At 43.5% G+C, this 15,676-nt stretch overlaps 1 protein-coding gene across 1 annotated transcript in view; it reads left to right on the forward strand.

The window, feature by feature from the left end:
• The window catches only part of SUSD6 (sushi domain containing 6), a 93,878-nt gene that overhangs the window by 1,276 nt on the left and 76,926 nt on the right, over positions 1-15,676 (forward strand). The gene's annotated exons all lie outside the window — the stretch shown is intronic.

Consider the following 15,676-nt stretch of genomic DNA (forward strand, 5'->3'; position numbering starts at 1 on the left):
TGCGGTAAAAGGACCCAGTTCAATTAAATCATAGGTGTTTACTCCCCTTCTAGATCTGCAGAGGTGGGAAGTGTGTCTTTCCTTTTTACAGTGGTTAATTCATTTCTTGCTCTTTAAATCTCTCTGGTTTAAAATATGCATATAGATGATGCATACACACACCTTTTCTGTTTTGGGAATTCCACACCCAAATTGTCACCATCTAGTGGAGGCTAGTAGAGACATGCGCTTGGCATTGAGTTCTGAATTTTCTGGGCTTTGGTTTAGCTAGATGCATATTCAACCAGAATGAAAAATTTCAGAGTTTGGGGGGGAGATATGTCTATCTCCCCCTCAATAAAGGAGGTATTTAACAGTGTAACAGTAATAGCAATAGTAGGGAAAAGTTATTGAGGATTTACTGTTTACCAAGCTTTGTGCTAAGCTTAATCTCATTTAATAAATAACAAACTTTTGAGATAGATATTGTTGTTATTCCCATTTTTCCAGTCAAGACAAAAGCCAGACAAATTCAGTAGCTTGCCCAAGGTCACAAAGGTAGCTCATGGTGGAGCCCACACTCTTAACTACCAGATTGTACTGTTAGTTTCTAGTTTGCTTACTTTTTGTTAAAATTGAAACTGGAGGCTTTCCAGAACATTTTCAAAGCACTACTTCTTCAGGATATGTCTCAGATCACGAGCATCCTTAACTCTTTCTCCAAGGTACACGTTTATGGTATGTTTGCACAGCATTCTTCTGTTCATCCATTTATTCTTTCATTCAGTACTCACAGGTATTTATGTGATACAGAATGTATGCCAGGTGCTGTGCTAGATATTGGGGATACTGCAGCAAATAAGTCAGAACTCAACCATACCCTTAAGTACTTCACAGTCTATAAGTCAGTTTATTTTGGTTTGTTAATTTTCACTCGTGGCTATTTGCTGCTTAGGGAGCTTCTGCCCAATGAGTTAAACAGAGGACAGTAGTGGTATGAGGCCTGATAGAGAGGACTTCCTGTCCACAAATTGACTTTTTGGATACTGTAGTAGAAATGGCACATGAAACAAATCCTCACCTACAGCTAGATGGGAACAGGTCTCTGGGTACTCAGAGTAGGGCTGCCCACCATCTGCCCTGCAGTATTTAAATCCTGAGATCAAAACCACTGTTAAATGACAGAGTTCAACTTATTTGCTGAGGCCTGGCTTCTCAAAGCTCAGAATTAGGGCACACAGAAAGAAAAGGAAGAAAAGTAGAATTAGGTGTTACAGATGCAGGCTGTCAGATGAAGAGACCTCAGCACTTTGTCTGGTTGCCTGGCAGGTCTCCATCATGTGGGGATTGAACATGTGCTCTTATGTAATGGTGCGTCTCCTGGCAGGGGATTTCCTCCTTTGCTGTTACTGGGGCAGCAATTCCTACAGCTACCCTCTCCCTCCATACACATACCCATACACCCTCCAAAGGTAGTAATTCACTTGACTTCTTAAAAGTAAGAACTTCTTTCTAGTTTGTTGCTACTGAGCATTGTTTCACTCCATACTTTCTCATCCCCTAGATAAAAACCTGCCTTTTGTTTCAAATCTTTCCTTGTGCTCTTTTTCCATATCTTTAGCTCTTCTGACAACCAGGTAACTAATGGTATCTGTCTGTGAAGTTGGAGAATTACAGGATCTTTAAAAAAATTAGTGAGTCACGTAATCTTCCTCATTTCTGTACCAAAACAAGTGAACTGGGGAGAATGTCTTTAGCAGAGCCGCTTGCAGGCAGAGAAAGAAAGCCAGGCAGCACATGTGCTTTTCTTTCTCCTCCAGTTCCCATTTCCAAGGACACTTCACGGAGAGGTAGCAGCAGGGCTGTAATGGCCATTACAGGCCTGAATGTCAGCAGATGCGCTGGGCCCGGTTGTGTAATTGCCTTGCATGAAGCATTTTACTGAACTCCTGAGTTGACATGTGATCTCCTAGTTGAAGCTGACAAGCAGGGTTCATTTTTCCCCCTTCTATCTGCCTGGGCAGTAGAGAAGTCTTGTTTAGGGAGCATTCCTTCAAGCAATAGGAGAAAGATGAGAGAAGGAGCAAATAGAGGAACAAGCCCAGTCCCCCCACTTCCCCCACTTTTTTTTTAGAACTTTGAAAGCAAATGCTGCTCCTGTGCAGACTTGAGTGTTGAGGGTTAGGACACTTAGGTTAAGGGTAAACATTGGGACAAATGCATATATGATAATAGAGATGCTTTCTCCTCAAGATGGCTTCAGTCTGGTGGCCACCCACATATCCGACCAAAGTGAGACTTCATGTAGTGGAATGGCTTTTTAAAAATTAATATTCTTAAGTTATGTTGCCACATTTCAGGAAACTTGGAAACCAGAGCAGTGAGAAATAATGCCTGTAATGTGGGAAGGGGTAGTTCCATGTTGGTGGGAGTGAAGGATGCGGCTTGAGGTTGGGGCTGGGGGTTTTGTGATGGTATTTGAAGCTGCTGACAGCTGTGGATCTGAGACCAGTGAAGCAATTTCAGGACAGCACTGGGGAGACTGTCCTTGAGCATCAAGATCTGTTCACTCCCACCCTGGTTTGGATTCAAGGCAACAGCCATTGTTCCCTGGGATGATTGTAAGTTCTGGAGTGTCTCTGTGTAAAAACCTTTATCTGTAAAAGCAGAGGTGCTGGGGAAAGAGGTGCCTCTTACAAGTCTTAGGTTTTAGTGGCAGAGCCTGCCAGGTACCTGTGAATGTTTCCTTTTTCTTGTGCTCACGTGTGTTTGACCATGTCCTTTTTCTTCCCTTTTACTCCTTTGGCCTAGAAACCAGCAGGGTTCCTCTATTAGCGCTCTCATCCTCTGGTTCTTACCTGAGTCTGAAAGTCTCCACTCTGCTGGTAGACTTTGCAGTGACATCGAGCCGGGTCACTTCAGCCGTGAAAGGCCACCTGTGCTGTTGTTAGGGCTGGGGGACAGTTGAGTGTGTGCGAAGGTGCTAGTATAGCAACAGCAGAAAATGCAGCTGTAGTGAGAACTAAATGGGTTTCACAGACTCTGGTGTTGCTGTGATGTATTCTGCCTCTCTGGTTCTTACATCTCAAAAAAGGAAAATAGCCACCCTTGAAACATCTGAAGGCTGCCTGCCAGGAATCAGAAACAGGATATTATTGAAGCATTTTTCTCAAGCAGAAACAGATGTAGTACCCTGTTACTGTCGCCAGTGTTAGTAGATCCTTAAAATTACGTGATAGCAGTGTGCCCTTAAATGTACTCTCCCTCTTCCCCATACACAAGTGTTATACTTTTTGGCAGGGCCTCATTGCTTGATTTGGGAAAGTTAGCCTGGTATTCCTGATGACTGTAATAGCCTCTCAGTGGGTTTGCAGACTGCAGAGGTGGTGACTGACAATTCTTTATTACTCGGAAGAGAATCTTCTGTGGTGAGAAGTTAAAAGATTGAGGATTCTTTTCTCCTCTGGTTGGGTATTGCACACAAAACCTCAGAGAAGAGACACGAATAGGGGCTCTTTCCCAGCTGCCTTTCTTTCTTACCATCCTTTCTTGGGGAGGGGGAGCTTCTAATCTTTCCATATCCAACCTCCTGCCAGCAGTGACTTGGCCTCACCCACAGAAGACTAAGATGAGAGTGTGGAATTGCCCTGTGTGTAGACTCTCCTTGCTGAAATTTGGGTAGACTAGCCTTCAGCTTCTGACAAAGCCAGTAAAAGGAAGCTGGCTTGTGGGAATGTGGTATAGAAGTCTGTTTATCCCATTTTTCCTTCTTTGGGTTGTTCTCCGTTATCTCAATAAACTAGGTGGCTGGAAGTTTTAAAAAGGGAACTTGAACACAAGAACCAGGTGGTTTTACTTATTTTGCATTTTAAATTGAGCCAAGGCAGACTGAGGGAAGACTGAGGGGGATTTTTTTATTTTTTTAAATTGTCAGTACACTATGACAAGCTTACGGAAAGCTTGGAAAATAAAGGGGGAAAAATCACCGTGATTCTGCCATCCTAACACAAACATCATTTCCATGTATTCTACTTTTTCTATCTTTTATTGATAATCCCTGTATATTTAATTTTTTGTTCTATTTTTTTTCATTTAGCGTTACACGATAAGCATTTTCCTAATTGTGGCACATAGCCTTTATGGTTATTTTTAAGGCTTTATAATATTCCATCAAATAGATCACCTATGATTTAAATAGCCCCTCTTTATACATCTAGATTATTTCTGAGTCTGCACAAGGGGATTTTTTTTTTGAGAGGTGATTTTATTTTGTCATACATTTTTTTTTAAAAGAGCTTTATTGAGACATTATATGTTAAAAAATTCATCCCTTTAAAGTGTACAATTTAGTGGATTTTAGTGTGTTTACAAAGTTGTATAACCATCGCCGTAATCTAATTTTAGAACATTTCATCACCCCCAAAAGAAACCCCATTAGTAGTATTCCTCTACAATGCCCTCGGCCCATGGCCACCACTAATCTACTCTCTCTCTATAGTTAACCTGTTTGGACATTTCATATAAACAGAATTATACAATATGTGGTCTTTAGTAGTCGGCTTCTTTAACTTAACATAATGTTGTTGAGGTTTATCCGTGTCGTAGCATGTATCTACTTCATTCCACTTTATTGCTGAATAATCTGTTGTATAGACATACCACATTTTGTTTGTTCATTCATCAGTTAGTGGACATTTGGATTGTGTCTGTTTTCTGGTTATTATGAGTAATGTTGCTATGAACATCTATGTATAAGGTTTTATGTGGACATATGTTTTCGTTTCTCAGGGAGAGAATTTAAAAGCTGCATCCATATTTCTGCTTTGGAGTTAACATTCTACTTGGTTATGCAGTTTGTTTGGGGAAGAACAGTGTTACAGCAAAATCTCTTGATCCTGTAGTTTTGAGGATATTCTCCTGAATTAAGAAAAGATATTACGAAAAAAAATTAATCATGTGTTTATGAAGTTTGAACTTTCCAGTAGCATTATTTCCGAATCTTTGGTGCAAAACGTTAAACAGTAGTGAGAGTTGACAGATGCAGTAGTGCCTAAATTCATTGCACATGTACTACTGCTTTAAAAAAAAAAGCGGATTTTCAGTGTGAAGCCTCAGTTCTAAAACGTGCCATTGTGTTTTATGGAGAGAACTTTGCCATGAACCTCGTAGAGCCTTCCTTATCAAATGTAGTTTATAGTTCTCAGAAGCTTTTTCTTTCCATGTGAAAAATTCCATGCCAGGGTTCTGTGCACCTGCTTGGAGGCTTCTGCTAGGCTGGGGAGTGGAATGCTTACTGAATAGATAGCCAACCAGCGAGGTAGGGGGAGGGAGAGGGCTGTGAGTGCGATTAAAATGTGGGTCTGAGAAAGAATGCTCTTGAGGACAGCTCTCACAGGGCTTTTGCTGGTGGACCTCAGTTGCACCTGAGGTTAAAAATATACATCATGCCAGACACAAAGAGGAACAGATGGTGCTGCTGGGAGTGTTATTTCCTCTACAGGATCTGCCCCTGGGTGGTTTTACATCCTACCAGCTGTATTACTGAAATAATACAATGCCTCCCTTTACCCTTGTCCTAATTGGAACTACCAGCATTCATGATCAATAGCTGGTCTTGCTTTCCCTGCTCCTAGATCCCTACCAAAATCTCTTGAAAGTATGCATGTGCAGGTGACTGGATTTTTTTTATCAGCAGGTCCAGATGGTTCTACCCTAGAGAAACGTGGGACACAGGGCACACGCATGCCCTTTTGTCCGGCACAAGCCAGACAAAAACCAGGAACCTGAATTTTCTTCTCCTATACCTGTATTAGGCTCCTGTACCTGGAGCCAAACCCAAGGGATTGGTTCTTCCAGAAAGTTCCCTCGTGGGGGTGTGTGTGTGTGTGTAAGTAAATATGTGTGAATGTAGCCATAACATCCCTGCCACAATTCATTGCCAAAAGTTTTGGATTTGGAGTGGGCTCTCCCTGTTAAGGCAAGTTCTATTCCCAAGTCCTCAGAGGCTCAAAAGGCTCTGAGACAAGATTCCTATCTGAAGATTCGAATTTTGTAGTGGAGTGTCCACGTGTTGCCAAAACTCCTTGCACAGCAAACTAAGTATGTGACGAGAGAGACTATGTAGGCTCATGAAATGCCAGAGTTAGAAGGATGGGACTTGGAAGATCATCTCATTCTACCTGCTCACTTTATAGAAAGGAAAAATGGAAAATGGATGCTTAGAGCTGACTTGCTTTTGAATGGTGACAAGGCCAGGGGAGAAGCCAGGGCTCTTGAGCCCTAGTCTACTGCTTGTTCTACCCTGGTGTGATCAACTTCTTTTCTCCTCTGGGCCTGTCCCACGAAAGGGGGTTGGGATCCCAGCAGGATGTGTGGTTCGTATTATTAGGACAAGTTCAAGCCCCTTCTGTAATTATGGTTTTGTGTCTAATAGTGAAATTACAAAGGAGAATGAGTCTTTAAGGGAAGAACTGTTTTTAAAATGGGTGCTGTTTGCAGGGTGAACGTACTTAACTATTTTATCTTTGTCCTGTGCTTCTTTGCAATTCAAAAAATGCCACCTGACTCTAGGCCAGTGGGACATGTTCTCTGAGTCATTTTCTCCTTTGAGTCCCCCTGCCTAGGTGGACAGTGGCAGGTGCTGGTGGCATCCTAGGTGTAGTAGGACTGCCTGATAATTGAGAACATGCTGTTTGGGAGGGCTAATGTCCCCTCCCTCCCACCCCATTAGCAGACCAGAACCCTTCATGACTATGGTTCTGATTTCCTCAGGTTTATTTTATGTGAGATCCCAAATTCATCCAAGTACAGTGTGAAAACACATCTCTGACCAGCCAGAAATAAGCTTCCTAGGCTGAGGTCATATGTGTTAGCTTTTCCCATCCCAGAAAGTCAGTGAGCAGTTTTATGTTCACTGGGTGCTGCTCTTTCAGTTGGCGTGCTCAAGACATTTCTAGAGAATTAACGAATGGTATGTTGGCTGGTCCACACCTTTATCAATCCTTGATTCCCATCTGCCTCTAGGTATAAACTCTGCCATGGGAGGGCCATCTACCTCCTCGTTTCAGTTCTGTGGGGATTTTGCTTGTTACACGGTAGGATGGCAAGAAAAACAGGCTCTGGGTTTTGTTGAGTTTCATAACAGTTCATTGGTCCATCTTTTTTTCTCTCTACATGCACCTTCAAGTCGTAATTTGTGAGCTGATAATCTGGTTGGGCTGTGACATCAGGCTGGTGGGAGGTGGGTCAATGGTTGCTGCAGAAACCAAAAGGAAGTAAATCTAGTCATTTCTTTAGCGAGTATTTAGTGAGTGCCTGTGTTCGGTGCTTGGTATAGAGTTGTGAACAAAGAACAAAATAGACACAATACTTGCCCTCATGGAGTTAACAGTCTGGGGAATACCCATGGGTTATTTAATTTGAGAGTAGTATTGGAGGAATCTATTGTGTAAAGTAGGCTTTCAGCTTGACTACTCTGAAGGAGTTGCTCTAGTGTTTTCAGTGACACTTGTGCTCCAACCCAGCAATCACCCTGGAAGGGACAAGGGCTTAGAGAATTCCCCTGCCGTAAGACAGCACATTGCCTTTCTCTGCGGAGTGAGCTAAGTCTAGGAGTTTGGTCTAGTGTGAAGATTCCTGTATTCCAGCTTTAACTAATCAGTTTTTAGTGTGGGAATGTTTTCTGACCCTGGAATATCTTCTTTATTTTTAATTAAGAGAGAAAAGCAGATGTGGGTTCAACAGTGAGAAATTGGGAGAAGGGAAATAGGATCAGTGACGTGAAAGCCATAGGGAATCCTTTTTCTCCCATCTCCAAGCCTCAACTTTAGATGTAGTTGTTGATTTGTGATCTCTCTTTTCCTGATATATCTGTGCATTATAACCTGCTGGGGGCAGTAAGGACCTAGTACAATCCTGCACAAATAAAGCTCCCAATAAATGTACATCCACGTATATTTTGCCTCTGTGGGTAGCCATCTCTGTATAAGCTGAGATTGGAAATCCCCAGACATCGGTGACTGTCTCATCTACTTCTTTGTACTCAGCTCCTTGATAGTTGGTTGGTTGATAAGTGATTGACCAGGTGTAGAGAATTAAAAAGGGAGAGAGAGCAAGGTGGGAGGATGTGAAGGAAAGAGGATATTGGAGGTGGTCCAAAATGTTTTAGCAAGGCCAGTCAAAAACAAACTACAGGGCCCATTAAGAATTATGATCCAAGACCAGAGAGTCACCCCTGCTAATTTTCAGGTGCAGGTCTTTGTGTCTAGAACTCTGTCATTCTTTCAAAAGCCTCAGGAGGCATCAGTCATGCCTTAAATCCAGCTCACACATGTGCATCTGCAGTTCGGCCTTCTGTACTTCTCTCTCTCTCTGTGTATCCACTGTGAATCCGGTTGTAGGCCAGTAGTTAACACGGGATGGCTTGTTTCTGTTTGTTCTCCAGAATGGAGCTCTTTTGGGGGTTGTATTACTTCTGGAATTATAAAATATAATTTTGTGGGTCATCTCCTTTGAAAGTCTTTGTATGCTTTTGAAAAATCACATCTTTGAAAGAAGGGCTGCTCTCTACAGATGCTGACTGCTTTTCTTGGGATGTATGCGAGCAACAGTAGAAGGAACAGATTTCAGAGCCTTTGGTGTTGGTAAAACTTTCAGTGAATAGCAACAAGGTAGGTATTTTTCAAGCAACACATCTGAACTCATTTATTAATTGAACAAGTATTTATTGAATGTTCTTTCCCATATAATCATCTCCCTACAGGGATTCTTTGCAGCTCACAGTCTAACAAATTTTTTGAGTTGTTCTCCAGCATTTTGGTTAGTCTTTTCCCCTCGTAGATTTCAAGCCTCTTGAGGATGGAAGGGCTAGTTTAAGTTTCCTCTGTATTTACTATGCAGGCTGGGCATCTTTTTTGATAACAATAAAGATTTCTTCATTTTACAATGTGCTTTCACATAAGATATCATATTAATACTATGAGGAAAGTTTTAGTCCCATTTTACAAATGGGAAAACCAAGACCTTTGGTAACCGGGAGACCTTTAGCAGTGACTGTACTTATAAATAGTGACACTGAGTCAGCTGGGACTCAAGCTGAATCACACATTGGTGCCTCATGCTGGAAAATAGGAAACCTCCTATTGCAGACTTGATAAATTTTAACTTGCTCATGAAAAGTGGTAAAACCACCCCTTTCCTGGTTTCCCAGCCCCATGTCAATACAGATTCTGTCAAGGTTGGTATGTCAGTATGTTTTTGTGTACTGATGGGACAAAAATGTGCAAGTGTACGTAATTCGTCTCCTAACTAAGGAAAAGCATTCCTATATAGTCAGAGGGGCTTTTATTTTTATTTTTTGGAGGAAGGAGGAGGCCATACGGATAAAACCCTGGTATCTAGAAATCCATGCAGTTTTCACTTATTAAAGGTTCCAGTTGGGGGTAAGCCAGAACAGAAATTCTGGGTTCTTTGGGTTCTAAGGGATCTGTGATGGGGATTTTGAGCAGCTTTGCAAACTTACGCTATATTAGGCATTGTTGCAATCTTCATTATCTCTTTCTGCAGGTGTCTTCTTAGTCTAGGCAGCTGCGGTAGGTCCAGGGCCTCCCTGAGATGCCCCCCATGCTATTTCCAAAGGGTCACTGTCTTTGCCTCAGAACTCACGAGGGCTCCCGAAGGAACGTCCTTCCTTTGGCTGCTGACGCGGGAGCCCAGCGTTTCCTGTAGGGGAGGCTCCACCTCCTCTTCCCATTGTTCTGCCCTTGTTTTCAGAGGCAGAAGATGAGCCTGTGTGGGCAGTGAGGAGGTTAGAGGTGAAGGTCACGCCTCACCCATGACAGCTTAGATTTGAAGAAACATAAAGCAGTGCTAATGGTGCTGGGGCAGGGTGTGCTTGGACTGCCCTGTGTTTTCCATTTAGTTGGGAAAGTAGAGGAGTAAGAGTGGCTGTGGGCCAGGTATAGTTTCCCCCTTTCCTATGATGAGAGCAGATGATTGTCTTAAGAAGTGGGTACTGAGGGGGAGGCAGTGGAGGATGGCGGCCTTGGAGTCAGACTGACCCTGCTTTCAGTCTCAGCTCAGCCACTTACCAGCTGTGTGACCTTGAGCAAATGTAACCTCTCTGATCTTGTTTTATCATTTATAAAATGGAGATGATGATGTTAATTAACACTTCCTGTCTCTAGAAGGGTAGCTACCAAAATATTGGGGTGGGAAACTGTGGTGGGGAATGCTGGGGTGATGAAAGGTAACAAAATAACTTCTTAAACTTTCTTTTTGTGTCATTTGAATTTTTCACTATTGGCATGTATAAATTAAATAACTTATTAAAGTTATGTTTAAAAGTACCCCTTCATGGGGGCTGGCCCCGTGGCCGAGTGGTTAAGTTCGTGTGCTCCGCTGCAGGCGGCCCAGTGTTTCGTTGGTTTGAATCCTGGGCGCGGACATGGCACTGCTCATCAAGCTACGCTGAGGCAGCGTTCCCACATGCCACAACTAGGTGGACCCACAACAAAGAATATACAACTATGTAACGGCGGGGGGCTTTGGGGAGAAAAAGGAAAAAAATAAAATCTTTAAAAAAAAAAATATCCCTTCATGGGACTGTTATGAAAATAAAATAAAATGGGATTTTAAAACGCTAGGTACAGTGTCTGACAACTAAAAGATACTCAAATGGTAGTTTATTTGGGGAAGAAGTGATATGAAGTAGTTGACCGTTGCTTTTGTAGTGGTAGATTTTCCATCTGGCGTGTGTGGCTGTGGGTAAGTCTCTTTGTTAAGCCCCAGCTTCTTCAACTGAAAATGGTGGCTAACAGGAGTATCTGCTACATAGAGTTTGGGGCAGACATGTAAAATAGTTGGCCTGGTATCTGGTGCATAGTCAGTGCTCAGTAAATTTTAACTTATCAGCTGTTATTCTCACAACTGTGCTGGAAGCAAGGAGGGAGTTATGCCCACTTCACACAGTGGAAAGTGAGACACAGAGTAATTTAGTGACTTGTCTTGAGGCCACATGTTGAGTTAGCATCAGAAATAGGGCTGATGCCTGCATGGTCTCCCTGGTATTTTAGCTCTTGCCTTGTCAGCCCGGGTAGCAAAGAATGGAGGCCTCACAGGTGGTCAGTCACAAAGCACTGGCCGGGGCTCCACATGTGAAATGCAGCACTGGTCTGGACAGAGGGAATTTATCTAGGGTCACTTTGGTGGGGCTGAGCGAGGGGGAGAGGCCAGCTTAGGACCACATCCCTTTCTCCACTTTCTGAGGCAGATGGACCGCATCAAGAATGACAAAAGGGTGGAGGTTATTTCCTCTCTCTCTCTTTTCTTCCACATCCTCCTGGCTTGGCAAGTGGTAGACTCCTTACCACTACCCTTGTTATGGGTTCAGGCCTCTGAACTCCTTCAGGTCCAGAAAATTCAGGTCTTGCTTTCTCCGTTAAACTACCCTGCTGCTGGAGTCCACACTGATAGCCTCACAGCCCTGAGTCTGCTCATCTCTCTCTCTTTCATTCTGGAAGGCCCACACAAGGACGGGCTCAGCTTCTCTAGGGCAAGGCCTCTCTCCATGCCGCTTAGGTACTGCCCTGACTTCCCACCTGCTCCAGAACTATCTGGCTGTTTGTGGGGCTGAATGGTTGAGTTGAAGCCAGACTTGGTGGGAAATAGGTTTTGAATTTCACTATGGGCACCTGTTCTGTATGTTTACATTTTGAGAGGAAAAAACTCAGAGTGATTTCTGCCCAGGATTGTTTCCAGAGAGTGAGAGATTCTCATCTTCAAACTCAGTCCTGGGGCAGAGCTGTGATGCCCCAACTTCTCACCTTGGGTTTGTACAGTGTGCTTCTCACCCTTACCCTTTCGGTTTTCTCTTTACCGGACTTTACTGCATTTGCCTGCTCCCTTCTTCACAGGGGACATGGCATACTTACCCATTGGTGAAAAATACAGGCAATGCAATATCAGAAGTTTTACCAATTTAAGGTTGCCTAGTAGACTGGAAGGAATGTGCATAGTTGTACAGACTCTTGCACTTGATAGTTTTTGTATTGTTTTCCTGTGTTTCAAATACACCCTTTTCCAAATTTGCATTTAATGGTGGTTGGCAAACCTTGTAGTCCATTTTTCTTTGGAATATATCCTTGCTCGAGGTATTGGGTTCACATATTGTAATTCTCTATTAGGATCTGAAGAGTATGCGGGGGCTGCTCTTGAGGCACTCACTTTTCAATACTAGATACCAACCAAGTCACTGCACCTCCAGACAAGTCCCCTCTGACCCCCAGCCTGATTTCCTTTTCTTATTTATGACAGTCTGAAGGCCTCCAGTGAAGTGCATCCAAGTGCTTCCTGTTGGCTTGGCAAAAGGAGGACCCTTGGAGGATCTTAAAAATCTTGTGGAAAGGACCCTCCTAGTCCTAGCTAATTGCAAAATGAGACTCTTGATTGGAGAAGCCACCCTCTTACCTGCTTTATGAAAACCCCTCTAAAGCACAAGTTGTTTAGGCTATTTATCACATTTCTGTAGTACTTATCTGGTTTTTGAAGATAGACTTGCTTAAATTAATTTTAGTTTTAAGAGTGATGACTGGAAGTTTTGGAGTTTATTTGAGGCCTAATCATGAATTTGCAGGAGCAGCTTCAGGGTACCAAGGAGAGAGGAATGGCATGCTGCCTTGGAGCTGTCATCTACAATGCCGCCTTTTGGGAACCATATTTTAGGCAGTCCCTAGCCTATGCAAAGTCGTGCCTGGGCCTTATCAGAAATGAACCAGATGGTGCTTCTAGTAAAACTGGCAGATGTTCTTGCTATCAGAATTAATTAGAAATTTTTATGTGTAAATGTGGAATTAAGGGAATCTTCCTTTTGGGGTTTTAGTTGCATGTGGAAGTACTACCCTAACCTTACAGAGGCCTTTATTTATGCCTTGTTTTTGGGCAGAAGTGACTCTTAGCTCTGTCTTTCCATCCCCTCTGGTTGCTTTTTCTCACCAAATGGATCATTTGAGTTATATAAGGTGACCAGTCCTCTCTCTAGAGTAATTTGAAGGATGCTGATGGGACTGTGTGCCCAGAATGTGCCTACTATACAGATAACGTGGTGACTAAAATGGTCATCATTTGAGTCACTCCTTTGGATTAAACACTTGGATGTAGCAGGTGTGATACCTAGAAGGAGAGACTGTGTCAGAGTCACAGAGCCCAGAAAAGAAAGAAGAGGAACAATCCCATGGGGAGAGGGAAAGGCAGGAAGTGTATTGAGTGCTTGCTCTGTGCCAGGTGCTGTACCTAGGTGAGCTTATCTTCACTTTATAGGTGAGAAAACCAAGCTCTAAAATGCCAAGTACTGTAATTTACTGTGTTGGAGCTAGAATCAAGGTTGGCGTGATTCCAAAGCCTGTGTTTTTTTCATGGCAGAAAAAATATATGTGAATTAGGAACTTGGGGTAGAGGATAAGGTTAGTGAGGGAGACAGAGAACAAATGCCTGGAGAGAGGAGGGCAGTGCCAAGTGGGAACTGCAGTGGAAGGGTGCTTGGGAGTGGATGGTCCTGGGTGAAGGGTGTGGAAAGGAGAGGTTGGTTAGCAAAAATAAACTGAAGTGGAAAAGAAGAGAATAAAACGTTGGGATATTGTTTGGAGGGGAACTGACCATTGGATGATGGAAGCTTTTCCCTTAGGGAAGCTCAGTAGGGTTTGTTTGGGGCCCGAAGGACCAGATAGCCTCTGTAATTAGGCAGGTGGCAGTTGGGCCCCCACAGGAAGCCTTTTAATCCCTGGTATTTATAGACTGGCCTGTACTCTACTGAAAGGCTACTCCCATTTCACTTAGCAAAGGCAGCATTATCTACTTTTGAAACACCGCATTTATGGATCCCCATTTAGCCCAGCAGGAGGTACTGGGTAATGTTCCATTATATTATCCTTATTCCCTGCTGCCTCAGAGGTTGTGCAGGGACCGTTCTGCCATTTCCCTGTAAGTGACCTCTGGCTGCTCCCTGTCCCACAGATGCTTCTTTTCCTTTCAGGGATGAGTTGGAATCACGACTGGGAAAGGTAGCCCCCTTGTCTCTGTGTTGAAGGTAGCCAGAAATTCCCTAGAATGATGATTCGGATTTGTTCCCCAGCTTCTCGCCACAAGGCTGGGGTTGCTCTGTTTACAGCATGGCCAACCCTACATTCAGTCCAATTCAACGGTGATTTATTGACACCTGATAGTGTGAGTGTGTGGGGTGGTATGCAAAGATGACTGAGACAGGTCTCTGACCTAATGAGGGAGACTGATGAGTAAGCAGCTCCAATGATCAGGTTAGTTTCTTTTCCTCATGGCAGGAAGTGTCGATAAATTTCCAGTCTTTTCTAACTTAAATGGTTATTGTGAGGACTGAGTTTATTAATAATGAATTGAGACTGCTTCAAAAAATATAAAGCTAGAGATTCATGCAGAACTTTCTTAATATTACAAGGTAGACTCATAATAAAAGATAACACGTATTGAGTGCTTTCTTTATGCCAGACACTCTTCTGAGTGCTTTCTATGTGTTAGCTTATTTAATCTTCACAGCAACTTTGAAGTAGGTTGCTTATATCATACCTGTTTTACAGTTGTGAGAATTCATGCCAAAAGAGGATAAAACACCTGCCTGTGATGGCATAGCTGGTAAGTAGCAGAGCCAGGCAGTCTGAACTCTTGGCTGCACAGTGTGACCTCTGTAAAGACCCTGCAGAAGTCAGGGAACAGAGGGGGTCCCACCTCAAGGGGAGGCAGCAGGCCAGGACTTACCCTCAGAGAGCAGAAAGGAGCAGGGAAAGGTCAGGCTGGTACCAAGAAAGCATCAGCATTTCTGCACAACAAAATTAAATTAGTGAAACCATTTCTGAACTTGGAGCCATCTTTCTTGGATAATACAATTGAGAGAGATAATGTAAGCCTAGGAGGAAGAACAAAGTTGGTGAGTTCATATATACAGATGGACACTTATTGACTCCGACTGAAACACAGAAAGGCAAAACCTTAAAGGGATTGCATCTTTATTCAATTTACACGAGTGCAAAGACCCAGGCAATATGCTTTGCGTTGGGTCAACAGCTTTTTTTTTTGAGGAAGATTAGCCCTGAGCTAACTACTGCCAATCCTCCTCTTTTTGCTGAGGAAGACTGGCCCTGAGCTAACATCTGTGCCCATCTTCCTCTCCTTCATACGTGGGACGCCTACCATAGCATGGGTTTTGCCAAGCGGTGCCGTGTCTGCACCCTGGATTCGAACTGGTGAACCTCAGGCTGCCGAGGAGCGGAACGTGCAAACTTAACCGCTGCACCGCTGGGTTAGTCCCTCAACAGCTTTTTTAACATGCGGTGCTTATGACTGAACGTGATTACGTCTCATTAACAGTTCAGGGGAATTAGCCATTAACATCTAATCACCTGGTTCCCAAATCTTGCATTGGCTTCAGAAGTTTCCTAGAATTCCCCAAAGCAGTATCTCTCAAAATGTGTTTTAGAATCACCTTACCCACCCTACACCTTGGGAATCAGTTCTCTTGTGGATGGGGCCCTGGCATCCGCATATTAGACAAGCTTCCTGGGCCGGCCTGGTGGCGCAGTGGTTAAATGCACACGTCTACTTCGGTGGCCCGGGGTTCGCTGGTTCGGATCCCGGGTGCGGACATGGCACTGCTTGGCAAGCCATGCTGTGGTAG

The sequence above is a fragment of the Equus przewalskii genome, chromosome 25 (genome assembly GCF_037783145.1).
Source record: "Equus przewalskii isolate Varuska chromosome 25, EquPr2, whole genome shotgun sequence".
NCBI lineage: Eukaryota > Metazoa > Chordata > Mammalia > Perissodactyla > Equidae > Equus > Equus przewalskii.